The 27,642-nt window shown below is 34.7% G+C and overlaps 1 long non-coding RNA gene across 5 annotated transcripts in view; it reads left to right on the top strand.

The window, feature by feature from the left end:
- Window positions 1-27,642, top strand: part of LOC143252601 (uncharacterized) — an 86,509-nt gene that overhangs the window by 38,226 nt on the left and 20,641 nt on the right. The window contains exons 2-5 of one of the 5 annotated variants that reach the window (XR_013029070.1): window positions 2,285-2,388; window positions 21,653-21,935; window positions 23,311-23,407; window positions 25,668-25,780. This is a non-coding gene — a long non-coding RNA (uncharacterized LOC143252601). Of the gene's footprint in view, window positions 1-2,152; window positions 2,389-21,652; window positions 21,936-23,310; window positions 23,408-25,667; window positions 25,781-27,642 lie in introns of those variants that run through there. The other 4 variants (XR_013029069.1, XR_013029072.1, XR_013029073.1 and 1 more) reach the window with 4 other exon arrangements.

Here is a 27,642-nt window from a genome sequence, read left to right as displayed (position 1 = left end):
CTTGGGCTACTCTTTTACTAACGAACAGTGGGATTGACCGTCACATTATAACATCCCTACGGTTGAAAGGGCGAGCATGTTTGGTGCGACGGGGAATCGGACCCGCGACCCTCAGATTAGGAGTCGAATGCCGACCTCTAAGCCACCGCGAGGAAACTTGTTTTTCTTGGTACATGCAACTCATAACAACATTAGTAACCATAACTCTTTTCTCACAACTTATAGATAGGCATTTATTCTAATAAGTCATTAATATTTTGAATGTGACTGTCAATGTTGCTACAACTGACCATTAGTTAAATATTTAATTTCTTAAAACTTTCTAAGGTTATAAAATTTAATATATTTTTATTATCTAGCTATTTTTTCCAGAATTATTTTTCCTGTTGATTCAGTAAAATCCATAGACGAAAGTTGTGTTTATCGTTTTTTTAACTCATGAGTACGAATTTAACTGTAAGAATATGTAAAACACCATAAAAATAATGCAGGGATGTTTTAAGAAAAAAATATTCTATTTTAGTATAAACGGCGAATTCTCATTTTGCTGATTTAACTGACTTCCATGTTTCAATTACATTTTGCTCACCATTGTCAACTATAATAAATTGTCTATCAACTTTAAATATGCTATAATGACACTGGATTATGTTATTTTCTTTAAATAGATAACCAGCCACCTAGTAGTGAAATATACATTCTTTCTCACATCAAGTAATTTAAAACTTGTAAGAACAACAAATAATCATTTACTTTATGGAATTAAATCCTTAAAATAAAACATATGTTCTATTACAAATCCAGTTTCCAAACATGTTCAATAACAAATGGCAACTTTAATGCAGTTGGTACAGGTGGGAATTCCTAAGTGTTTTATAATAATAACTCTGCTGCTATAAACCAGCAATCTTCCGCTTTTCTTCTCAAAATAAATACATAAAATATTGGAATCGGTGTTTAATTTTGTCTGTTGATGATCTTGGAATATCAGAAGATCATGTAAATATATCTAGGTGATTCAACTAGTTCTTAACTAGCAGCTGCAATAACATGTTAAAACAACAGCAACATAAAAAAAAAAGAGTGAAAATACCGAACAGGATTATAACATAAAGACTCAAGCTTCTTGTTTCAGGTTTCTTTTCTGGGTGCTCAAGTCTCTGTAACTCAATTGTAAACAGTATAAGACCTTTTTTTTTTTTTTGCATGACACGAGCTAAGACTCTCGTAAGCTTAAGCAACGTTTCTTTACAAATATAAAAGATAGTAGAATGTGGACGGGAGCTGTGTATGCTGGCTAATATAAGTAACAACATGATTCATAGATAAAAAGATAAAGATAATGGCGAAAGCTAGAACACGTAGAAATGCTAAGACCTTTAATGAGGCTAGACGTTTTGAAACGTTAAATTTCTCATCTACCATTTATTGTTATATGACATAAAGAACAGCAGATATACATAGATAATTTTTAAAATAACTAAATGAACGTGCACAATTAGCAAACACATAAAGTACGAACTGATCCTTCTTTTCCTTACTCAAATGATAAGAAATAGCAATATATTTTATATTTCTAGTCTTATCTTTAAAATGGTGTGTTTTGTTTGTTTGTTTTAAATATCGCGCAAAGCTACTCGAGGGCTATCTGTGCTTGCCGTCCCTAATTTACGAATTTAAGACAAGAGGGAAGGCAACTAGTCATTACCACCCACCGCCAACTCTTGAGCTACTCTTTTACCAACAAATAATGGAATTTACCGTCACTTTATAACGCCCCCACGGTGGAAAGGGCGAGCATGTTTGGTGCGATAGGGATTCGAACCTGCGACCCTCAGATTACGAGTAGAACGCTTTACTTTAAAATAGTAGAGACATAGTATCTCAGAAGTAAAAATAGGAATAAACTTAATTTGTATTTATTTTACCTTGAGGTCATGCACTGTTAGCAAAAACAGAAAGCGAAGAATTGACCCTTCTTTTTTTTCTCTCCAATATTAATAATAAATTACAATATCTTTTGTGTTTGTAGTGTTATCCTTAAAATCTATAAATATCTAATTAACAATAGCAATAAACTTAATCTTTCTTAATTTTGTTTTAAGGTTAATGGCTCGCATGGCATTGTTTAACACTCCTACGAAAAGTGGGGCTTAATAGGCCCCAGAGCAACTTGAAAGGTTATTAATATTAGGCTAATAATTTTGTATTTAAATGAAATTGCCATTTAAATCCATTAATGAATGGATTAACGAGATTCCCACTGTCCCTATCTACTATCTAGCAAAACCACAGCCAGGGAAACGGGCTTGGAGAAATCAGGACTAGAAACGTCTTTTCGTAGGAGTGTTAATGATAGACTACCATGCAATAGACGTTCAGAACTGGGTAAGTACAAACATTTTTAGTTACTACAACTTGCTGTTAGAATTTTATGGGAAATATGGTTTCTGAAACAGTGAAGCTCACAATGATTGTGTGTTTGCAATGCCCATGTCTTGGCCATTCTTCACATTTTGTTACAAAATATTGTCTTTATTTTCATTTTCCAATAGTGTATATTGGTGTTTGTTAAAATTCTCATTATTCACACCGTCTTACAAATTTTATTATTAATTTCTCATTTTCCAATGGGTGTGTTAAGAATTAACAACAGCGAAAGTACACTTTTGACTGAAAACCAAAGTGACCACGTTTCATTTCAATACCTTTAAATCAGAATATGAGCCTTGAATTAGCAGAAAATCCAAATGTTATTTAGTTATGATAAGTACAAAGTAAACTTACTTTTTATAAGCTACGAACAGCAAGTCAATCATTTTAAGCAACATTTTAATGTAGCTTCTAAGTTACAAATATCTTAACATCAAGTTGTTTTTATTACCTGGTAACAATGGCGACGGATAACAAAGAGGATTAGATGTTTTACACCATCAAACGTTTTACTTGTCAAGCGTTGAACAAAACTGACATAAACAGTGTATTACTTGTCAAGCGTTGAACAAAACTGATATAAACAGTGTATAACTTGTCAAGCGTTGAACAAAACTGTCATAAACAGTGTATTACTTGTCAAGCGTTGAACAAAACTGTCATAAACAGTGTATTACTTGTCAAGCGTTGAACAAAACTGACATAAACAGTGTATAACTTGTCAAGCGTTGAACAAAACTGACATAAACAGTGTATTGCTTGTCAAGCGTTGAACAAAACTGACATAAACAGTGTATTACTTGTCAAGCGTTGAACAAAACTGATATAAACAGTGTATAACTTGTCAAGCGTTGAACAAAACTGTCATAAACAGTGTATTACTTGTCAAGCGTTGAACAAAACTGTCATAAACAGTGTATTACTTGTCAAGCGTTGAACAAAACTGACATAAACAGTGTATAACTTGTCAAGCGTTGAACAAAACTGACATAAACAGTGTATTGCTTGTCAAGCGTTGAACAAAACTGACATAAACAGTGTATTACTTGTCAAGCGTTGAACAAAACTGATATAAACAGTGTATAACTTGTCAAGCGTTGAACAAAACTGTCATAAACAGTGTATTACTTGTCAAGCGTTGAACAAAACTGTCATAAACAGTGTATTACTTGTCAAGCGTTGAACAAAACTGACATAAACAGTGTATAACTTGTCAAGCGTTGAACAAAACTGACATAAACAGTGTATTGCTTGTCAAGCGTTGAACAAAACTGACATAAACAGTGTATTACTTGTCAAGCGTTGAACAAAACTGATATAAACAGTGTATAACTTGTCAAGCGTTGAACAAAACTGACATAAACAGTGTATAACTTGTCAAGCGTTGAACAAAACTGTCATAAACAGTGTATTACTTGTCAAGCGTTGAACAAAACTGACATAAACAGTGTATTACTTGTCAAGCGTTGAACAAAACTGATATAAACAGTGTATAACTTGTCAAGCGTTGAACAAAACTGTCATAAACAGTGTATTACTTGTCAAGCGTTGAACAAAACTGATATAAACAGTGTATAACTTGTCAAGCGTTGAACAAAACTGACATAAACAGTGTATTACTTGTCAAGCGTTGAACAAAACTGTCATAAACAGTGTATTACTTGTCAAGCGTTGAACAAAACTGACATAAGCAGTGTATTACTTGTCAAGCGTTGAACAAAACTGACATAAACAGTGTATTACTTGTCAAGCGTTGAACAAAACTGTCATAAACAGTGTTACTTGTGAAGCGTTGAACAAAACTGACATAAACAGTGTATTACTTGTCAAGCGTTGAACAAAACTGTCATAAACAGTGTTACTTGTGAAGCGTTGAACAAATCTGACATAAACAGTGTATTACTTGTGAAGCGTTGAACAAAACTGTCATAAATAATGTGTTGTTTGTCAGATGTTGGTCAAGTAATTAATGTTTCGTTTCTTGTTCACTTTGGGACTGTTAACTGTTCGTAAAAATACACTAGTTAGTTTCTGATCACAGGCACATTAGATCCATTAGAGTTTAACACTTATGTCAGAGTCACATCAAATCATTATAGTTCATAGACTATTTCAAAGACACTTTATGTCCGTTAGAGTTCATAAGTTCTGTCAAAGTCACATAATATCCGTCATAGTTACTAAGTTATGCTACAGTCACATAATATACATTAAAGTATAGAATGTTATTACAAAGTCGCATCGTATCCATTAGACTTCAAAAGGTTATGTCAGAGTCACAACAAATCGTTAGAGTTCTTAAATTATGTAAAAATCACATGATATTCATTACAGCACAGAGAAAAGTTATGTCAAAATCACATGATATTCATTAACGTTCATAAGCTATGTAAAAATCACATTAGGGCTGATAAAGTCACGCAACAGCCATTTCAGTTCAGAATTAGAATTCATGAAATTATTTCATTAATATTAAAGATTTAAGGTGGGTGTGACTGAAAATAGCTTTAAAGGAATTAAAAAGTAGGTTTACACATTTTATATTATCGATTTGGGTGTGGCCAACTTTGGAACAGGAATACGACATGAACAAAAAATATTTCACAGGTGACGCCTTCGTTATGAATAGGTTATCAAAGGATTTACCTTTAATATGAAATTGTTTAAGTCCAAACCCAGTTTTTCGCAAATAACAATGGTGCCTAATGAAGGAACAACGAAAATTTACTAAATAGATGCTAAAACTGTTGCCCATTGAATCACGTAGTTTTTTTTTCATGAGTTAAAATTGTTTGTAATAATGTTAAACTGTCGCTCGTTAAATAAATTGTGTTTCTTTAGTGTGTTATAAAATAACACAAAACATACACATGTCTTACTCATCTCTCTTCTTTCTTGAAAAACGTGCTCCTCTCTCCGTTAGGCATGGCATGGCCAGGAGGTTGGGATGCTCCTCTCTCCGTTAGGCCCGGCATGGCCAGGAGGTTGGGATGCTCCTCTCTCCGTTAGGCCCGGCATGGCCAGGAGGTTGGGATGCTCCTCTCTCCGTTAAGCCCGGCATGGCCAGGTGGTTGGGATGCTCCTCTCTCCGTTAGACCCGGCATGGCCAGGTGGTTGGGATGCTCCTCTCTCCGTTATGCCCGGCATGGCCAGGAGGTTGGGATGCTCCTCTCGTGATCTGAGGGTCGCGAGTTTGGATCCCTGTCCACCAAACATGTTCACACTTTCAGCTGTGAAGATGTTACTATGTGCAGTCAATCCCGCTATTTGTTGGTAAAAAGAGTGGCCCAAGAGCTGGCGGTGGGTGGTGATGACTAGATGCTTTCCCTCTAGTCTCACACTGCTAAATTATGGACGACTAGCGCAGGTAGCCCTTGTGTAATTTTGCGCGAGATTCAAAACAAACAAACAAACAAACAAACAAATCCTCTCTCCGTTTCCATCTCTGTATTCCACATGTTCCGTTTTCTACGTGATCATACATGTATATATATAGCATTCGCCAATCAAATGGCTTGAAAATATTTGTATTAGATTTTTCTGGAAGTTTAAAAACGAACATTTATTAATAATAGATAACGAACATCAATTCTGCAGACAGAATCCTGTCTTTTGATATCACGGTTTTCACTTTGGTTTAGATTTATTTGTAAGAATTTGCTTCTTTGATATAACTGAAATTAAAACAATTTTTGTGCAACTTCAACGTCAACCGGTAGTTCAGCCGAAAGTCTGAGGACGTATAACGCTAAAAATCGGATTACATGTCAAAACCACACCAAATTATTAGAGTTCGTAGATTGTTTCACAGGTAACTTTAAGGTGTGCAGAGAGCAAAATTAGCCCATCGTCTGGATTTTTACATACCAACAAATATACAAAACGTCACCTGATAGTCACGCCATCTATCGAGCAGGTTGAGCTTCTTTCAAACTATTGGTACATAGGATTATAACCAGACTAATTCTATAAAAATGTATCATATATCGCCTTTACAGATGAGGCGTGTTGCGATCGCTCATATAACTTGTAGACCCTGATCTTAAACTGACGTTACGTGTTATGACGTTTTGAATAGTTATCATATGGTAAACCGAGTCCAAACGAATATAATACATATTATTTATCATTTACAAGATAGTTCACTTCGTGTTTAACAGACGCTGGTGAGCAAAAAACGAACCGCTTTTGTTTGTACATCACTGCCTATAGAAAAAAAACTTGGTATTTGGATTTCTCTCTTTGATACAAAGATGAGAAAATTATCATTATCGGTATAGACCTAAAACTAAAATCAAAACGAGTGTCATGATATTTGTATGATGTCATGTTGTGACGACGAGTGTCATTATATTTATATGATGTCATGTTGTGACGATGAGTGTCATTATATTTGTATGATGTCATGTTGTGACGACGAGTGTCATTATATTTGTATGATGTCATGTTGTGACGACGAGTGTCATTATATTTGTATGATGTCATGTTGTGACGACGAGTGTCATGATATTTGTAAGGTGTCATGTTGTGACGACGATTGTCATGATATTTGTAAGATGTCATGTTGTGACGACGAGTGTCATGATATTTGTAAGATGTCATGTTGTGACGCGTTTACACTTCGATGACATGTAATTACACATTGGTTATAGTAAACAAAGAAGGTATGAACATGTAGGTTCCCTTGATATAAATAAACAAAAAGTCCCTTACCAGGAAGAATAGGACATTTCACGTTACCTTTTTATATACATATATTACTAAAATAAAAGCTATACAGTTTTTCAGAAGCTTGTATAACGTTGTGAGAGGAAGGAAGTGACAGTTATTAAATAAAGACCACAGTTTATGGCTTATGGTTATTACAACGTAATAACCTCAACTGTGATTATTTTAATACGTTATAGTAATAATATAAAAAAACACTGGCTACATTTTTGATGTGGTTTTCTGTGTCCTTGTTTTCAAACGAAAGGAAAAAATAATTGTATTAATTTATTGAAGAGTTATCAAACGAGTTATCACAAACGACATTTCGCTAATGTTGGAGAAAGATATTCTTGCATTAGATTTCTGTTATAGAATAAATATAATGGATAATACGCAGATCTTGTGAGATGAAGTGTTTAATTCCTATGCTTGGCGAATTAATGTCAACTTTGACGAGCAGTTATGAGATCTGAAGCGATGCATGTACTGTGACTGTTAAATTAATGGTAAATTTGAAGAAGATTCTGGAAATGTTCTGAAAGTAGCTTCGTGATTTTTATTATGCTCTTCATTAACGACAAAATGATGAAAAACTTGGAGAAGTTTCCAAGAAGAATGAGGTTCATACTAATTACGTTTTACAACAAATTGTGTTAAACAAAATATTGTTCTGAATTTGCTGCATTATTTGCACCAAAGGCCAAGGATGAATAGAACAGGAATTCTGTCTACAAGCAATAACTAAACAACATTTACTATAGAGGTTTGTATATTCATGTATCCTCTTCTTTTTCGTTTTAGAATTTCTGGTTTAAATTATAGAAGTGAGTATGTTCACGTATCCTGTCCTTTTGCATCTGAGGGTTTATGGTTTAAATTATAAAAGTTTGTATGTTGAGGTAGTCTATTCTTTTCCATCTGAGGGTTTATGGTTTAAATTATAGAAGTTTGTATGTTGAGGTAGCCTATTTTTTTCCATCTGAGGGTTTCTAGTTTAAATTACAGAGGTTTGTGTGTTAAGATATTCTCTTCCTTTGAATCTGAGGGTTTCTTGTTTGAATTATCAGCACTGTACATACTCGCCCGTTCAGTCGGGACGTTGTAATATGATGGTTATTCCCATTATTCTTTGTAAGAGAGTAATCCAAGAGTTAGTGGTAGGTGGTGTCTACTATCTACTTTTTTTCTAGTGTTAACGCTGCTGAATTAGGTACAGCTAACGCAAGATAGTTCTCATGTAGCTTTACAAAATTCAAATTCAAAGCAAACCAAACTAGTTAGATTCCTTTGTAGCTTCACTGATGCCATTTTGCTAGGATTAAGGTATTTTATTTAACATTTCTATTCAGATATGTCTATATGAGTACACAATTTCATTTATTTACCGTGTTGCTTAGCATTATGAGTTGTGTAAATATTAAAAATCGTGTTATTTCAAGATGGCACTAGCTGTTTGTCATAAAATCCACTGCTTATGTTAGAATATCAACTTCTGCCATTTACTGCATCTTGACAAGTTTAAATTTGTAGTTGGTGACGCAAATATACAAAATATGAAAGGTTACCATTGAATAACCCAACGCTAATCTTATAAAAATTCCTACATAGCAGCAAATTAAATCGAAACGTGCTTAATAGAACCAATTAATGGTTATATATTAAAAATCATATCATTCAATGAAACCGAGGCACGTGTCATGTTAAGTGTGGATAATAACAAATGTCATCGACTATTCCAAATACCACATGACTTATTGGTCATTTCGTTCAAAAAATGACACCACTATGTTTGTAGTGAGGTGTTTTCTCTCTGAACGTAGTATCATAGTCAGAACAATGTGACCCCCGATGGATCAGCAATAAGTTTACGGATTACCAACGCAAACATCCGAGGTTAGATTTCTCGCACTGACCATAGACCAACTTATATCGTTTCACACTATAGAAACAATGAGAACAACAGAGTAACTTACCCTGGTATTACTTGCATTGACGCAGGCGTAGAAGTAATGGGATAATGTGCATGAATGAAAGTAAATATTATAGCTTCTATGGAGTTGCACAAATGTGTCTCTACAATCTCCACAATTGCAAATGGAAGGGGAGTCAAAAATAAGGTTAAATAAGCCGGAAATGTAATTACAATTATTGTGAAGTAAATTCAATGGAGATCAATTAATCTTTATGCAGTGGGGGAAGGGAATTTTGTGTAGTTACGTCACTGGTTTTGAAGCTCAAACAATTAAAAAAAACGTATAAATTTTAAAATCATTTTCTGGATGTTGCAACTACCATTAATTGCATTTCCAATCGTTTAATAATGAATGGTTTGGTTTGAATTTCGCGTAAAGCTACAAGAGGGATATCTGCGCTAGCCATCCCTAATTTAGCAGTGTAAGGCTAGAGGGAAGGCAGTTAGTCATCACCACCCACCGCCAACTTATGGGCTACTCTTTTTTCAACGAATAGTGGGATTGATCGTAACATTATAACGCCCCCACAGCTGAAAGAGCGCCATTGCTTAGTGTGACGGGGATTCGAACCCGCGACCCTCGGATTAAAAATCGAGTGCCTTAACCACCTTGCCATGCCGGGCCAATAATGAATGACGATATAGTGTAGACACGTAATGTATAGGGTATTTAATGTTTGGCATTTTTACTGGTAAGTTTCTTTTGGCCTTCTTTATAGTTTTCGACATTAATGGGATAAACCAAACACATAATATAAGTAATTAAACAAATTCCAAGAATGGACAGACTCTTTGTCTTACACACAAACGTATCGTTTGAGGCGGATCGTTCGTTTGTTAAATTTCAACCACAAATACTCGAAGTCTGTTAGCGCTAGTCGTCCCTAATATTGAAGTGATGCCTAGAGGAAAGACAGCTAGCTAATATCACTTACTGTCAATTCTCGAGCAACTGTTTTATCAACGTAAAGTTCCAATGACTATCACATTGTAACGCTCCCACCGCTGAAAGGTGAGTATCTATGGTAACGGGATTCGAGCCCACAACCCGCAGATTACGAGTCGATCGCCCTAACCACTAGCTTCTGTCAGGCCTTATATATCAACACCTGATATACATATAAACTAATTATGGAATGGTGGGATTTGTGACCATTCTATCATCACAGACCAGTACATGCTAGGCCAATGTAAAAAACTACTGAAAGAGAGGGTGGGGTCATGTTTGTAATTGGGGCACACTCGTTCCGCCAAGTTCTTTTACATTAATTTGTTAATTTTTTAAAACTAACGTCAGCTATTAGAAAACGATTTGGTTTCTTTTAAATACAATTTTAATTTTATAGGTATCACAGATTATGAGATTTCAGAAAGTTACACTTTCTAAGAAGAAATACATTTGATACTAGCACAAGAACCAAATGCTTTTTTCACATGTTACACAGTTTCTGCCTAGATGGAGCCGTCGCTTGCTGTTCATAAAGTCAAAAGTTAAGTAAGAAAAAAAAGAATGTTTATAATAATGCGTAAAACTTATCATCAGTGGTTTCAAAAGCGAAGACGAGTTAGCAGAAGTTTCAAGTAAATGTTACATTATTTAACATGATATAAAAGGGCTATATTATTATAAACAGTATTCTTATGCTGATAAAAAAAAACATTTAAAAGTAGTGAAAAAAGACAGACAATTTTATTTAGGACTTTTATCAATTTGTTGTGTGTGTGTGTGTTTTCAAAATATGCGTCAATTAGTTTTTTCTTTTAGTTTAGTTTACATTAAGTGTTTTCACTATTATGATAGGGTTATGAAAATTCATGACTGCAAAAACAAACACTGTTGGACATGTTACACTGTAATATACAGAATGCAGTAAAGACATTTCGTTTTTGTTTGTTTTTTCCATCTTTTGTGTGCGATAGCGTTCCATTTTACGGCGCAGTTTTTCTTGCTTGTTGGCCATTTCTCGCCGCCCCTGTAGCACCATTTCTCAAATATTTATTTTTGAGTATAAAAAATAATAAAATAGACTATTTGAAATGCGTCAGGCTTAATCCACGAGAAAACTTGGGCCTTGAAAGTTATGATTTATAAGATACTTGCCTCGGGAACGAGCAAAAGAAAAATCATTTCTTTAGACATTCATCTTTCTCTGCAGGGAAAATACAATACTCAGTTCGAGATAGACAACCCACGTGAACATGAAACCAGGGGATTTAGCACGTTCGCAGATACTTCTATATAATATGAGGAGAGAATTTACGGTTAAGTTCACAGTACTACTGCATATCTTTTTACTAGCTGAACGAACCGTTTGCTGCTTCCAATTCCACATGTGTTTTCACCCAGCCAATTTGTACATTTCAAAAACATGAAAATAAAACATACTAGCTTGATGGCAAAAAAAATAAAAGGAACTAAAAGGAAAAAAGTATAGTATTCTATAACCAACAGTGGCAACAAAAATCGTTACTGCTTCGTACGTGGGAAATGTTAACTAATGTCACATCGATGTGCCATCTGTAAGTGTCATCAGTTTAAACACGCTATTAAATCAGAAAAGTTATTTAGAATAAAACATTGTTTTTGAGTTTTAAATATTATTTTCATAGCAGTCTTTCAGAAAAACAATTTTTTAAAAAGGTGCCCAATACAAAACTAAAAAAAATTCATTTTGATGTAAGATGCTTAAATATTCATGATGTATACATAGAGGCAAAAGATACGTTCAAACATAGGTATGCACAAGTATATAGTCCCCGTTAAAAGAAAACAAGAGAAGAGACACAAAGAACATAACTTCTGTCATTTTTAGTTTTTTAGTTGAAGAATGTATGTAAAAGTGAAGTTCCATCTTTATAATAGAATAATACATTATTACATGACATGCTTAAACTGTACAATTAATTTCGTACTTTGAGAACACTATTTGTACACCCTTACTTTAATATATTGTCAACTCATCCTTTGTTTCCTTTACAACTAGGTTTCATTTTGTATTTTGAAACCAGTTCTTGTAATTCTTCTGAGATATTTTTGCCCATCCTTTAACCCCAGTGACATAGCGGTATGTCTGCGGACTTACAACGCTGAAATCCGAGTTTCCGTGGTGAGCAGAGCCATTGTGGTAGTTCATTGTGTAGATTTGTGCTTAATTACAAACAACAACCTTCAACACATACAACTTTCAGTTCTGAAATCGACTTTAGTTGTTTTTTTCAATGCAGCAGCCTTTTTAGTCAACCCACAGCATCTCATTTGGATCCAACTCTGGGGGCTGAAGTTGCTGATCCATCACTGTAATTTTCTCTTTTTTTTATGAATGCCTAGAACGCTTAAGTGTCATTACCTTGCCACAATACAAACTTCTAGCACTGTGTAATAAATGAGTGTGTAAATTTTCCTTGACTTATTTTGCAACTTTTATTGATCCATCTACAAACAAAGTGGTTAAAGAAAACCCAAAAGTCCACATTATAACGCACAGTCTTCATCGTGTTTAACGGTGAGCATAAAGTTTAAAAAAATATTTTCCTATTTTCCTCAAACATATTGTTCGCTTCTTCTTTAAAAAGTGTCCTATTTTGGGTTCGTTTAACCACAAACTTTGGTTTAAAAAAGTAACCAAACTTCCATAATCATTCAATTATCCAATCATTTGTTTTCTTGTATTACATCCAAAAGAGGTTTTTACCTGTGAGCACTCCATTCATCTTGCTAATGTCTCGTTGAACTTCTGAATTTCTTCACAATGTTATCTTGGTTCTTGTGTCAACTCAGTAATCCAAATATTTTGATGAGCTGCCCCAACAATTGTTCTTCCATATTATTTAGAAATCCTTATTTGTGTTCCACATCAGAGGTTGGTTCCTGTTCTCCTGTGTTTCTTCGTAATATCCCACACAGCGCTTTTCGGTAAACTGAGTATTTCTGTTATTTTAATGTGTTTGTCAATGTGTGTTCAGTCGTTTTATGAATGAACTCTGCTGAACTCTTTAGTTTTAACTTTTGTTGTGTTTTTTAATCACAGATTTCAAATTTAGTTTTAAACGCTTGATTATTATGCATTTATTTATTCTACAGTAATGGCCAAGTGTCAATAATTATCAACGAATGTATTTCATAAAGATTATGTTGATTACCCAAATACTTTTAACAGAGTATGGCATTATTTTTCCACGTTTTTTTCTAATAACCTAATGTCCCCCAATGGGTCACCTGTAAACTTAAGGACTTGTAACACTATTATCCGGGTTCGATTACCTGTTGTGAAAACAACGGATAGCCCAGTAAGGATTTGCTCTAAAACAAACAAAAAGCTAACGTCTTCTGCTGAGTCAGTGGTAAGTTTACAGACGTATAACACTAATACCTACAGTTCGATTCCCTGTGATGGGCACAATAGAAAGACCACTGTTGATTTGCTCTAAAAGAAACAAACAACGAAAAAAAACTTAACATTGCTAAGCATGTTTGGCTAGCTTGAAAAAGACATTCACACCATAACAATTGTTGTTCTAAGCTTGATACGTACACAGTTGTGCGACTATATTATCCCGTTACTTAGCTATTTTGATTTCTGTTGTATTGTTGTTGAATACGCGCTATCAGTACTGATATTATACAACCTGACAGTTTGAGCTGTTGTAGTATTCTGTCCAAAGGGCTCCATCTGACGATTCTAGGTAAACCTGGCGAAACGTAGTTTATTTGGTTTATTTTGAATTTCGGGCAAAGCTACACGAGGGTTATCTCCGCTAGCCGCTCCTAATTTAGTAGTGTAAGACTAGAGGGAAGGCAGCTAGTCATCACCATCCACCGTCAACTCTAGAGCTACTCTTTTACCAACGAATAGTGGGATTGACCTTCACATTATAACGCTCCCACGGCTGAAAGAGCGAGTATGTTTGGTGTGACGTGGATTCGAGCCCGCGACCATCAGATTACGAGTAGAGCACTTTAACACCTTGCCATGTCGGGTCATAACGTCAACAAAAAGTACGGAAAATGTAGTGAATGTTCTGCTTAACTTTAATAGTTTCTTTTACTTCAGTATTGAAGTCAATAACACAGGCCTACGATAGCTTATTGTCTTGAAATTTTTACATGTCCTACAGTAATTCCGTACGCTGAACCAGAAAATATCCCTTTTTCTCTATGACGTACAGATTTTATATAAAACGTCATATGTACTTTTATATAAGTGTATTATTTTCATTGAAATCGAGATCACATTTTCTTATGCTTAGAATGTTGATAACCACTGGCTATAGATTTTTCTGGATCAATTGCGACGTAAGAGTCTTATTGACCGCTGTAAAACTCATGAGAAACACACCGCTTGTACGTAAACTGTTAAAAAGCCACATGACTGGTCATTTCTTGATAGTATTTACTTGAACGTGCAAGTTGACATTTTTTTTTCTTTTCAATATTATTTATTCGTTGCCCTAGCAACATGAGGTTGTGAAAATAACCTTAATATATTCTGTTATACTGGTGGTAAATTGATCCAAGTAAGAGAGTGTTGGTTTTGCTTCATTTTGTAAACAATCCCTACATGAGAGAAAAATAATAATATTATTTTCTAAACCTGAATAGCTCAACTAAGGAAAATCCATTGTTAAAACCAAGATAACTTTTATGAACCTTAAATTCGCAGGCCTGCGTAATCTATGATTGTTTACTAAGAGGGTTTGATTCCCCTCGGTGAGCACACCAAATAGCCCGATGTCGCTATAAGAAAACACACGCACACAAACAATTTAGTTTTTCCCCGTTTTAGTAATGATGTTGTGTTTTTCCTTTTTTAGGTTTATTAAGAGTGGACATGGTAGATGTACATAACTCTTCACCAGAAAAACGTTTAGTCTCACTTGTGGAATTACTCAGGTAAAACATTGGAAGAAATAAAATCACACTTGAGGTTTGGAAAAGAAATTCTCATGAAAGAATATTTCTTATTAATTTTATTTCAGGAGGGTGGTGTGTTCACTCTTTTTGTCCACCCTGTATATATACGTTTTAACAACGTCAGCAAACGTTCTGTCTTACCCCCCAGCAGTTCAGCGGTAACTCTGAGGGCTTATAACTCTGTTGTTAGTTTCAATAACCGGGATGGGCACTGCACAAAGAGTTCATTGTGTAGCTTTGTTCTTAATAACAAAGAAAGGAAAACAAAATCTTTTAAATTTTCCAAATGACTTTTAATTAACGTAAAAATGACTTTGAAATTTTAATAAAAAAAACTCTTGTTATATTTTTATTTTCTTTGGCAAATCAAAAACCGATTTTTTTTAGACTCAAATGACAAGATAATAAATGAACAAGAACAGCCGGCATTTTGTAAAACCTTTTGTCATGATGAAAATCCGCATGCGCAAATTAAAAAAACAAAACTTTCAGTCCCGACATGGTATTAAATGTTCCCTTGCCGGTATGATACAGCCATCACATCCAGAAGAGCTTAGAAAGATAAAGATATTGTATTTCCCATATACGGGTAACGTTAAGTACAGCAATTAGAAAGGCACATTAGGTGGTACTCAGTGTAAAGGATTTGTATAAGAGCTGATAAAGCAGTGATAACAAGACAGCTTGAAATTTAAATGTACTTACATTGTCATGTCCACAGTTGCATTAGTCTGTCGCTTCAATGGCGTAGTACGTGGGTGCGCTAGAGTGAAATCGAGGCGATAACTAAATGGATTTTATATTCTCACACTTAGACAAACTCATGCTTTCATTTTTTTTCTCTGTGTGATCATACCGCCCTCTGGTGTTGGATTCCTTATCTGTGTTTGCCTACATAACATTAAAATACTTCCATATTTATGAGGAGATAAACTTGACGTCAGCAACTTACAGTTCTTCTGTACCATAATCAGAGGAATTTGAAACAAATATACGATCCAAATAAATATTAGCGTATTTTCTCAATGAATTACGTTTATTGCTTTAAAACGTGACTTATGGCATATTTTATTATCTTTGAAAAGTTTTACTATTAAAACTTCTACGTTTCCATAAGTCCTCCAAGATCATCATATGCACTGCTTCGACTCGTCATCCGAGGGTCGCGGGTTCGAATCCTCGTCGCATCAAACATGCTCGCCCTTTCAGTCGTGGGAGCATTATAATGTGACGGTCAAGTTTTACTTTTTTATTGTTTTTGGGCGGAACGTGTTATTTCCCAATTGCTTATGTCCAAAGTAAATGGAAAAGACCTATTTTTCTCTTCAAACTTTGCTTTTGTGACCTGGGAGCCTGTAATAAAAACATAATGGGAGACTATATTTGGGGGCGGATACGTGAAAGTGATTTACATTACACTCAGAAATCTCGAAAAACTACTCACTTCTAAACATTTTTGTATAACTTTAGTATAAATATATGTAAATCTTAATTCATATGTTGTTTTATTCAGACCTTATGTGAACGAAAATGTGCAAATTTGCCCATTCTTACATAGAAAATAGGTTGATTTCTAAATTTCATTCTCTAGATCATAAAGGCAAAGTTTGAAGGAAATAATGGCCATTTTCTGTACTTTTACAACATAAACAATTAAGAAATAACACATACTATCCAGGAACAAAATTTGTATTACATAATGTTATTAAAATATTACTTGTTTTTGTTTATTTCAAAAAATTACTTACAGTTACTGCAGCTGTGTATTAATGTTCATACTGCTCTACTAGTGAAAGATGACCTACAACTATCTCAGTTGTATGTTAAATATTTTCTGAAGGATAGAGTATAGTGTCTCCTAATGGAAGGTACTCCTGAAAGATGAATATTGGAAGGAGAATCATTGTCTCTTGTTGAAAGATGATTTAGAGTCTTGAAGGTGAACTGTGGTATGTTGGTAATAAATAAATTATTTAATGCTGGAAGGCTAACAATAGTCTTTTACTAAGAAATAAACCTCAGGATCTTGTGAAAGATTAATCTTCGTTTCTAATGATATAAGGTAGTGCATTTTAATCTTCGTTTCTAATGATATAAGGTAATGCATTTTAATCTTCGTTTCTAATGATATAAGGTAGAGTACTTTAATCATCGTTTCTAATGATATAAGGTAAAGTACTTTAATCTTCGTTTCTAATGATATAAGGTAGTGCATTTTAATCTTCGTTTCTAATGATATAAGGTAGAGTACTTTAATCTTCGTTTCTAATTATATAAGGTAGAGTACTTTAATCATCGTTTCTAATGATATAAGGTAAAGTACTTTAATCTTCGTTTCTAATGATATAAGGTAGTGCATTTTAATCTTCGTTTCTAATGATATAAGGTAGAGTACTTTAATCATCGTTTCTAATGATATAAGGTAAAGTACTTTCTTGCTGAAAGATGAACCACGATCTACAATACTGGAAGGTGAACTGCACTCTCTTCATTACTAGAAAACGAACGACAATCAAATAAAGTTTTTAATTGGCTATACGTTTTACTAGAGTACAGAACATAGCATACGAATGTAGTAAACCTTGTCAAATGTAGTGTTTATTTGTAAACTATTTGTGTTAAGGTATTTCCCTAGACTTGCTTTAAAAACTGTAACGTTAGTGTAATTTTGTAATTCTAATATGCTAATTATATTGCTTTCATTGCCATTTAGTTACGTTTTATACAAGTAAGACCAAACCTCAAAAAACAAGAAATTAAAGTAAACTTTTTGTATCTATATGTCACAATTATTTATCACTGTCAACTTCTATTAATGCAACGTTTATGATTCTCTATTTACGAAATGCTCAATTCATAGTAATTGGTCCCGGCATGGCCAGGTGGGTTAAGACGTTCGACTCGTAATCAGAGGGTTGCGGGTTCGTATCCCGGTCGCAACAAACATACTCGTCTTTTCAGCCGTGGGGCGTTATAATGTTATGGTCAATCCCACTATTCGTTGGTAAAAGAGTAGCCCAAGAGTTGGCGGGTGGTGATGACTAGCTGTCTTCCCTCTAGTCTTACATTGCTAAATTAGGGATGGCTAGCGCAGATAACCCTTGTGGAGCTTTGCGCAAAATTCAGAAACAAAACAAACAAACAATCGTAGTGATTGCCCTTAAGTGTTGGCTGGTTACAGATTGAGCTTATAGACAATTACACAGATCTGCGAATTTAAACTTCACAAAAAGTATTTTGGTTTTAATAACAAATTTCCCATAATTCAGCTACTCATATTTCTAGAATAATGTTAATTTTTATCACATAAGGATTTTTTTGCAAAATGAAAAGAAAAACCTTTTCGTTAGATCAAAGTTTCTACAAATGTAACAGAACATGTTTTGGCAATTTACACAACCTCTTCTTGCTATAGCAACGAATAAATAATATTGAAAAGAAAAAAATGATGTCAAAGTGCACACAGAAATAAATACTATACAGAAATAGCACGATATGTAGTTTGTATATGTTGACGGTATGCTTCTCGTGGGTTCTAGAGCGATTGATAAGACTCTCATGTCGCAACTGATCTAGATAAATCTATATCTAATGGTTGTCAACAATTTAAGCATAAGAAAATGTGATCCAGTTTCGATGACAATTATTTAAAATTACATATGACGCTTTGTGAAAAATCTGTAAGTGATGGAGAAAAATGAATATCAGTTTTCGGATTTAGCGTATAGGAAATACCGGAAACATAGAAACATTTCAAGACAATAAACAATCGCAGGCCATTGTTATCAAAGAATGGTTAGTCTGTACTCTCTGTGTATGGATGGCGCGGAATTCCGTATTACCATAATGCAAAAGCCATCTAGGTTTCTGCTCTACGGGTGACCAGAAGCAATATGTCAAGAGCTATCTGTCGTAGTCGCCCTGCGTTTGGTGTATATGCCGCTTTTCAGTTATCTTGAGCGTCCCATAGTCGAAAATCATCGGACAGAAACCAATATTTCTTACTTTTGTTCATCATCATCTTTCTTCAACAATGTTAATGTCTACCTTGTTATAGCATTAACTTGGTAGAGCAAAGCAGTCTTCACCATTGTTAATTACCTATTTTAGTACTGTTTCATGCAAAATTTATGGAACTTTAGAATACACTCTATAAATTATTAACCCACGAATACCATCTTATAAAAAATTAAATAGACACGTATAAAGAAAGGAATCGCTAAATAAAAGTGCTATGTATGGTTAGCTAGTAAACTTGAAAAAGAGGACCAAAGAAGATAGAAATGGAAGTGGTCATAACACTTGATTCAACTAGTGTTCACATAGCAGACTAAGCCATCTGGACTTTATATGGAGAATAAGATCCCTACATTACTGGCTTCCTCTCTGACAAATCAAATAGAACCAGAATTTACAATCGTAAAATGCTATTGTATTGTAGAATAATCATACAAGTAATATTTTAAAGTTAACTAAATGAAAGATATAATGATGAAAGTTGAGATTCTGTTCAAACACCAAGTGTTAGATAGACAAAGCGGGGAAGCCAATATTGCTAGAGAATTTGATGGCCGATGTAAAAGTCCTAAACGATGTCATACGTATGAATTGTTAGCCAGGAAAGCCAATAGTTATCATCCAAGTGATTCTCTATGTGTGTGTGGGGGGAAGGGGGTATTAATCCAACGCAATTCCTTTGTTTGTGTTGTCGTTAAACCCAAAGCTATACCATGAACTTTCTGTGCTCTGCCCATCATGACTACTGAAACCCGGTTTTTAGTGTTATAAGCCTTCACACATATCGCTGAATCACTGAGGGGGTAACGAAATATGGACAATAAGAGTAAGTAAAGATAATACATATCTTTCTTTTTATTTCTTCCCATTACATCTCGAGGTCTGAAGACTTCTAGTATAGAGTTAACGTTATAACAGAACTAAGAATGAAGTCTTTTTTTTTTTTTTAACTCTGGCAATAAACTGGTATGTTCTCGGCGCATGCTCTCATTAACGTAGTCAATTTCCACCCATCTCGGTTTTACTTCTCGGCATAGTTTTGTGATTAAGCGGTGAAGCACACCAGCAAGGGGCAATAATTCTTATTCCGATGTTATCTTCAGTCGTTTGTGAACGGTGTAAATTCTCGCAAAATCTCGTTAAAGAGAAGAACATCGAGAACATGTCATGTCCTAACAGATTGTGGAGCGAACCACTTAGTTCCTAAAACAGTTTTATTCAATTAGATTGGGCTATATAATGAAAACTCCCCCTAACGCTAGATACTTTTTTCTCGCTAATAGCCCGTGACGAGATTAAAGGAAGAAGCGCTTTCTGTCCACGAACATAGTTTTATGGCAGCTTTTAGAGACGCTTCTCAGTTTACTCAGGTAATAAACTCTGGACGAATTTTATGCGCGTACTCATCACGCTTAGTTTTGGAGCCATCTAACCCTCCTTTTTATACTAGTATTGTTCCGCCCGACGCGAAATAGATAGTTATGTGCCGCAATTTTTCTCATCTCTACATTTACGAGACAAGGTAAAAGCTACGAAATGACGGCGTTTTAGAAAAAAAGCATATAATCCTATAAACGTTTTTATCCCTTATTGCGCGTTGGCTATTGATTTGCTTGTCTAGCTAGTATTTTTCAGTTGTCTGTCTTAAGACTTAATTCTGTAGCATTGTTATGTGCATTTAAATCGTTGACGAATTGCTTGGCTTTATCTAACTTTATAACATCATAGTCAAGCGATCTGTGTAAATTAAGAAGCCTTTCTTAGCTAATATATGATTATATATGTGAGTATTATATTATTATAATATGTATAATTGCATAATATGTAAGTCTTTTATAATTATAGTATGTACAAAGCTAACAGTCACGTGACAAGCTAAATTTTTTTAATCAACCTACATAATACAAGTTACCAAAAGCTACGAGTTCGGTATACAGAATAATTTTTCTCTATCATTACCAGCTGTTATTCTACACCTGTGTGTTATTATTCCGAGCTACACATTACTGTGTGTCATTTGAATGTGTTAACATCAGATAAACGTGTGTTGTTCCGTATTAACCCCTTCTTCATTGCTGTGTATGTTATCCAGTATTATTTGGTGTTCACACTTAGCTGCGTGTGTTTGTTGTGAATCATCACACACTGCTATGTAGGTGTAGCTCTACATCAGCACCTGCTACAGTTCTGTATATTCTATACTACAGCGCTGCTTACTGTGATTTTAGTTGTTTTTATCTTATGAGTGCGTATGTCATTCTGCATTCTTATCTCCACTTGAAACTTATCTATAAACTAAAAACCGTCACGTACTGGGTTTATCATTGCTTAATTTCATGGATTACCTGGACGATATAATGCTAAACATCCACAGTGAGTTGTACAAGTTGTGGAAAGGTGTTCGTGTCCTGAGTGTAAAATATCGACATTTGTTTGCCAGCACAATAATACATTTACACCATTACTCCCTCTTACAGTTTCCGAGTAATTAATATCTTTATTCACTCATCACACTTCATTTTCAAAATCCCATTTTTCCTCTGTATCTTCAAGCTTGCCGTGACAAACTCTAATCATTATCCTCAAAGGGCTATTTGTTCTTTGGTTAGCTCTCACCCTTCATATTTATGACCCAGTGACCAGAGAAGGTTATTACCGGTGGGTCCTTGATGATGATCGAAAGCATTGTTAGGCATCACGAGAAGTACCACCACCCTCCATTTCGATCTGTTAGCGGTTCCTCACCAGTTTCATTCTCAGAGATCTGAGCCAACGTCTAGACGTTTCCAGTTTTGTGGATCAATCTAACGTTAGCCACAAGTTTGAAAACATTTAGCTCGTACCGTATTAAAGTCTTATGCCTGAAATCTCAGTTCCAGGGATAGACGGCAGGTGAGTTTTACAGTGGATTTTGTGATTAAAGACAAGCAAGAGCTCAATATTAAATTTTACTGTAATTTTGTTCTTGTAGTTGATTCTAAAGTTATCAGGTTTTCTTGTAGTTTGAATATTTAGAAAAGTCTGCTTTCAGTAATCGAGAATAATTTAACCATGGAGTGAAACCAAATGTTAAGGAGTCGTTGTTGTTCTTTTAATTAGGAGCAACAACAAACTGGATATATTGACCATGTTTTGCTTATTGTCTAGACATTATTCGGCTAAACAGTGAAAATCAACCTTCTAGTGTTTAAAAGAACAATATTTATTATATTTGCATGCATTGTATTTTGTACTGTACGAATATTTTATTTTGCTAATTTTCATGAAGTTTGAAAACGTCATGGAGACGAAGGTAATATTTCAGCTTAAGAAGAGTTTCGGCTGCTAAAGTTATTCTTAATTCCTATAATCTTGTTAGAAAATTAAATCTTGTTGTGGAATAAAACGTTCTCTTTGTGTCGGGACCCGGCATAGCCACGTGGTTAAGACACTCGACTTGTAATCTGAGGGTCGCGAGTTCGAATACCCGTCACACCAAAAATACTCGCTCTTTCAACCTTGGAGGCGTTATAATATGACGGTCAATCACACCATTCGTTGGTAAAAGAGTTGGCCTTCCCTCTAGTCTTACACTGCTAAATTAGGGACGGCTATCGCAGATAGTCCTCGTGTAGTTTTGCGGGAAATTTAAAACAAACCAAACTAATATTTGTGTCAGGCGTGGCCTGGCGTGTAGTGCGCTCGGGATGTACGTCAGTTGATCCATGATTCGCATCATATAACCTCAAAACTGCACTCTGCATTTCGGGACTGTTGGTGCGTTATAAGATTAACCATCAATTCCCAATATTTTATTAGAGTAGTTGCAAAATTGGCGATGGTGTTTTAGACAAACTGTCTTCCCTGTAATATATCAGGGACGGTTAGAGCAGTTAACCATTGTGTAAGTTTACGCGAAAGAAATAAACGCCATTTTCGCTACAGTCCTGTAGTCAAGACTTTACAAACAACATATCAACTTAATGATAACATTACATACTAAGAGATTTTTGTATGTGTAAAACGTTTCAGAAGGAATAGATTTAAAATATTTTGCTCATAATCTATATATATTCATATTAACAGATCGATATATTTATTTCGCTGACAGTTAGACAATATTTTGCATTATAAACTCAACGTTCATTTCGTTTATTTTTCTCTTGTAACATTACGAATTTACGTGAAAATAAAATTGATATGGTTATTGGGTCTTTATTTAAGCCTGTAACGTACTATGAAAATACCGATTTCATTCGCAAGCTTTCCTTTGTTTGTTTTGTTTCAGAGCAAAGCCATATTGGGCCGTTTTCTGTGTCGACAGCGGAAAATCGAACCCGAAATTTTAGCGGTGTAATTCTGTTGATATACCGAAGTCTCATCAAGTAATCATTCATTAGTAGCTTTTAGGTTGTTAATATTTTTTCCTGACATCATCTTAAAGGTTTGCTTTCATACTTTGATAGTAAATGCACTGAATATATAAACAATCTAATTAAAGCAAACAAAAGTGGTGTACAGAGTCAAACCAGATTAACCCTATTAATGTCCAGACGTTTTTAAAGGATTGGGTGCACCTTAGTTTTTTTTATATAACTTCTACATTATTGATAAAACAAAAATAAAATATTAATTATTTAATTCTACATAAACGAAAGAACGTTACGTTGAACACCAAACAAAGAAATTTTGTGCGTTTCATTTTAAAAAATCGTCTGGTTAATAATACTATCTTTGTTGAGATGTCGCTCCACAACTTCCGGTTTGTTTGCTTTTAAATTCTAAAATGCAGATATTGTTTTTTGTGATATTGCTTACAACCTTTAGTTCACAAAACGTAGTTTCTTAAATCTTTAACTTCGTCATATTATTAAAATTGACAATTCTGAACTTGTGTCTTCTCAAAAAAGAATGCTTGTATTTCTACAACAACTGTGTGACATTTTACAAATAAATAAGTGAACGAAGAAATTGACTTGGAAGTTTACCAGACGGATCATAGCGCTAAACACGACTCTATGGTGAAATTGGTTTGATATTACTACTGATTTTAAACAAAAAAAGTTTCCTATGGTAACAGTAAATCAGCAGATCAACTTACAAACTTTTAGGATGATAGAAAGTAAAAAAAACAACTTTTTATATCTTTTCAACAGTTATTCACATTTTTTCCTTCTTAATCATAACGTTATCAGTAATTTCTTCATTTGTATTAAACATATTACTCTAGCAAATTATGCTTTTTTATATTTTTTTTTAAATTTACATCTGTTTTGTTTTTTTTACTTCAACTTTACTGAATCAGAGCTTATCTGTAATAACATTTCTTTATCTAAAAATACATGTAGTAATTTAAATTTTGTTTTAGCCCAGTGGCATGATATTTCTTATGCTTCAATAAGCAAGATTTAATGAGAATTTCTCCTAAGACACACTCGTTACTTTCGTACGAAGCATTAGACTTTAATTGCTGATCTGACGTGATTGCCTAGAGGTGTGGGGTGGACTTGTTTCCAATGACATCTGTAAGGGATGGGCGGAAAAGAACCTCGCAAAGATACTTTTCTCTACCAGTTGACTGAACATCAGTAGTCGTTTGTATTCATTAGAGTGACTGTTGGAGTCAGTTAGGCCTTATCAAAAGCTGTAAAGACTTGTGGTCCAAGTCTCTTGTCGATCAAGTTACGAGTCCAAAATGGCGAAAAAGGGAGAAAACTTTATGAGCGTCCACGTGAGTGGGAAAACAACGATTACTGAGAATTAAATACAAATTGAGGTAAACAGAACTTAGAGAGAGAAAGTAAACTGATAATAACAAGAGAAATATTTGAGGAATGTTTTATGATTTGTTTGAAGTTAAGCACAAAGCAACACAATAGGCTGTCTGTACTCTGCCTACCACGGTTATCGAAACGTTGTTTGTCTGAAGATATGCCGCAGTATCACTGAGGGACATGTTTTATGAACACAAAATAATGAATGAAAAAAGAACATATTAGCCTTAGGCGAATAAGTTAATGTAAAATTGGGGAATGAGTTTTATGTATTTGTGCCTTTAACTTAAAATCAAGTCCAAATAAATGTTTTCAACGCACCCTGTCATTCCTTCATTTCACTAGTAAGTTCAAGCCACACAGGTTTTAATGATAAACTGGGGTAACTTGTTTGTTTGTTTGTTTGTTTTAAATTTCACACAAAGCTACACGAGGGCTATCTGCGCTAGCCGTCCCTAAATTTAGCAGTGCAAGACTAGAGGGAAGGCAGCTAGTCATCACCACCCACCACCAACTCTTGGGCTACTCTTTTACCAACGAATAGTTGGATTAACCGTAACATTATAACGCTCCCACGGTTAAAAGGGCGAGCATGTTTGGTGCGACGGGGATTGGAGCCCACAACCCTCATATTACGAGTCGAGTGCCTTAACCACCTGGCCATGTGTTGTGAGGAAATTAAAAACTTTAAACTGGTCTTGGTTAGCTTGACGTGTCACGCTCTTTAATAAATATGTTGTATTACAATTTGTAATTAATACTTTGTATCATGGTTCGTAATAAATACGTTGTATCATAATCTGTAATTAATACTTGTATCACGGTTTTTGATAAATAAGTTGTATCACTATTTTTTTATCTTTTAATGTAGATAGACAAAACGGAATCAGCATATTGGACATCAAGACACACAATTTGTGCATTTCTATGTATTCAGAAGTTTGATACAAACATCTTAACGTGAAAGTGGATGTTCTTCATGACGTAAGTTGCAGCAGTTATGATGAACATGTGAACATGTTCTCACCCAGAGATAAACAGAAGTAACTGTTTACATTCTATTCTGTTTCACTTACAACGTGCTAATTTACATTTTCAAAATCAGCGACTTCTTACCTGATCATGTCTCGTGTTATATTAGGTTGTCCAGAAATAAATGTCGGAATTCTCACGATTACATTTAGAAGCTGAATATTGTGTTATTTATCATTGGTCGATTCAATTTAACGTTTATCGCTTACAAGGTGTCTTAATTGTCTACTGTTTCAACTCTACTCAGAGTACGTTTCACAGCCTCCAGACTTGGACGAAAAGCTACCAATACTACATGGAACATCAACCAAGCATTCGGCCGTTGATCTGTTACTAAACGTACAGTTCAGCGTTATTCCAAAAGTTTCGACATGGAGATGAAAGTCTTGAAGACACATTAAGAGAAGCAGTTGAGACAGACCCTCGCACAACAGTACATGAGCTTGCAGGAAAGCTAGGCACCAGCAAATCTAGCATTGTCAACCACCTGTGTGCGTTTAGAAAGAAGAAAAAGTTGGATAAGTTGGTTCCACATGAGCTGACTGAAGATCAACAAAATCGGCGTAATGAGACCTGTCAAGGATGACGCTCCAGAAATTTAACGAATTGGGAATCCAGGTTCTGCCTCATCCTTCTTATTCTCCAGACCTTTCCCCTACATATTTTAATTTTTCTCAAGCACTTTTACAACTTTTTGAACAATAATCGCTTTCAAAACCAGACAGCTGTAGAAGAAGCTTTCAGGGAGTTCATTGACCATAGAAACTATGATTTCTACAGCAGAGACATAAACAGCATCGTTACACGTTGGCAAAAGTGTGTTGAAGCAAATGGTGCTTAATTTGATTAAAGCATGTTTAACAACACCTGTCTATACTTTTCCAAACTTCGCAATTCAAAAACGACATTTATTTTTGGACAGCCTAACACAATATAACATTGTATTTCTGTAGAGTGGCAGCTCCAATAGTCTTTCAGTAGAACAGTAATAACGCTAGAAACCAAGTTTCGATACTGGTGGTAGTCAGAACACAAATAGCATATTGTGTAGCTCTGTGATTATTTTCAAACATACAAACAGCGACACCTACATGGTCTTATTTCGTGTTTTAAAATATGACTGGTTGGCTTGGCCTGGTGATTAAGGCGTTCCACTCACAAATTGCAGGATGTGTGATCGAAACCCAGCGCCAAATACACTCGCTCTTTCAGCCTTGGGGAAGTTAAAATGTTCCTTGTACTTTGAGAGTTTAGTTGAGCTGTAAGAGTTAAAGTCAGACTTCGCTATTTAGTCAGACAGTAATATCCCACAAAAATGTATACTGGGTGCTATTAATGAGATATTTTCCTTGTAGTATGCCTCTGAAACTAGGAAGAGCTAGCTATGCGAAGGTGTGTCGCTTGCGCGAAAATTGTAATTAACAAATTTTTTTTTCCAAAATCTTAAAATCGAAAAAATACAACCCCGCGTCTCCTATTCTCCAGAGTAAGAGTGATAAACTTTAATTTTTTGTGTTGAAAAATAAAAGTCGAAACTTTTGTACCTTAGGATAAAAACTCTCGCCCATTGTGAAAGGGTACAACAAAAAGCATAGCTTGAAAGTGTTCGTTTAAAGCTAAAAGAAATATTAGAGATTAAAGACAAAAACCTTGTTTGCTGTCACGTGATATATTTCTCCGGCGTTACCCATGTCTCGAGACTGGTTCTTCCGATGAAACAAATTGGCTCAGCTGCGAGTCGTTGAGTAACTTTGTGATTAACAAATACATATTCCTGAGTTTTAAGCAGGGTCGTACTAAGGGTGGGGCAGAAG

This window comes from Tachypleus tridentatus, chromosome 6 (genome assembly GCF_004210375.1).
Source record: "Tachypleus tridentatus isolate NWPU-2018 chromosome 6, ASM421037v1, whole genome shotgun sequence".
Lineage (NCBI taxonomy): Eukaryota > Metazoa > Arthropoda > Merostomata > Xiphosura > Limulidae > Tachypleus > Tachypleus tridentatus.
This window is presented reverse-complemented; position numbering and strand designations above follow the sequence as displayed.